The following is a 1475-nucleotide window of genomic DNA, read 5'->3' as shown; positions in this document are numbered from 1 at the left end:
GGGGGAGGGGGGAGGGGGGAGGGGGAGGGGGGAGGGGGAGGGGGAGGGGGGAGGGGGAGGGGGAGGGGGGAGGGGGGAGGGGGAGGGGGAGGGGGGAGCACGGTGGGTGTGTGGTGCAGACTGTACAATATATAGAGGAAAAAGGTGTGATTGATTGCCACATTCAGGGGGAAAGTTTCGATGAATATTAATGAGGCTGCCACCGTAATAACACAAAGGATTAATTTGCATAAGGATCTCAATGCAATTCAGTAATATATCTGGCTTGCAGCCTATTGATAGGGTGCTTACATGTGCAGTGTGCACGAAGCTATGTTGACAGTCTGGCTCACTGATTGTATTGTCTTTATAACAGATGGAGCAATGAACGGGAATCATTCAGAACACACGCAGGATACACACAACACAGCAACACTCAACTGGAAACGTCCCTCACCACAATCTCTGATTCATAGCGCGCACATTATTTATGAATATCTCATTAATACCGGGCTCATACAACGACATGACTTTATGCATGACACGCATATTTTATACTGCTCTCTAATGTACATTTATCCAGAGAGACTACTACACTTTCTCAATCTTCCTTTAGTCAGGGTGGCAGCTAAAGAACAGGCGAAGAAATTGCAGGCTCCTGTTTGCTCCAATTTGCCTGCACTCCTGAAGAGTGTTGATTACTGCAGGCTGCTATTACCAAGGACGGAGTGCAGTGATTTTGAGGAACACCTCAGCATGCAGGATATCCGAGTATCATCAAACCTCATCACAGATGTAGATGGGAGATTTTTTTTTTGACAAAATAACGCGCTGATTCGGAGAGAGAGTTTGGAGCTCGTGAAAGGATGGATGAATCAAAGAGGTTTAGCATCATCCTCCGTTTCAACACACTGGAACATGTATTGTTAGATTGGCTGAACACAATACCAACAATCAACCCAGGGTAATAAATGGAAATGTGAAATTAAACTGAAACAGAAAATGCTGGAAAATCTCAGCCGGTCTTACAGCATCTGTGGGGAGAGAGTAGAGCCAACATTTCAAGACAAGATGACCCTTTGTTGGAGCTGACTGTTTTTCTTTCAGATTCCAGCATCCGCAGTATTTTGCTGTTATCTTTGTGAAATTAAACTTGCTGGTTTGCAGCCCACTTTCTATACCTTTTAGCTTTGGATCATCTGGACTCGAAACATCAGCTCTTTTCTCTCCTCACAGACGCTGGTGAGATTTTCCAGCATTTCATCTTTTGGTTTCAGATTCCAGCATCCACAATAATTTGCTTTTATCCAGTGTTTAACTCACAGCCACTTCTCTTCCAGGAATGCCTACCCTGAAGAAGTACTGTTCTTCTCTCCGGCAGGATTTCCGTATGTCTCTCTCCCCTCCCACCCACCCCCCCCATCCACCTTCACTGCTTTCCATTTCTACTCATCTTTCATTCCCTCTCTCTGCAATATAAATATCTCCCACTTTCT

This window comes from Mustelus asterias, unplaced genomic scaffold (genome assembly GCF_964213995.1).
Source record: "Mustelus asterias unplaced genomic scaffold, sMusAst1.hap1.1 HAP1_SCAFFOLD_3420, whole genome shotgun sequence".
NCBI classification, from domain to species: Eukaryota; Metazoa; Chordata; class Chondrichthyes; order Carcharhiniformes; family Triakidae; genus Mustelus; species Mustelus asterias.
The sequence above is the reverse complement of the archived record's forward strand: the minus strand, read 5'-3'. Positions refer to the sequence as shown.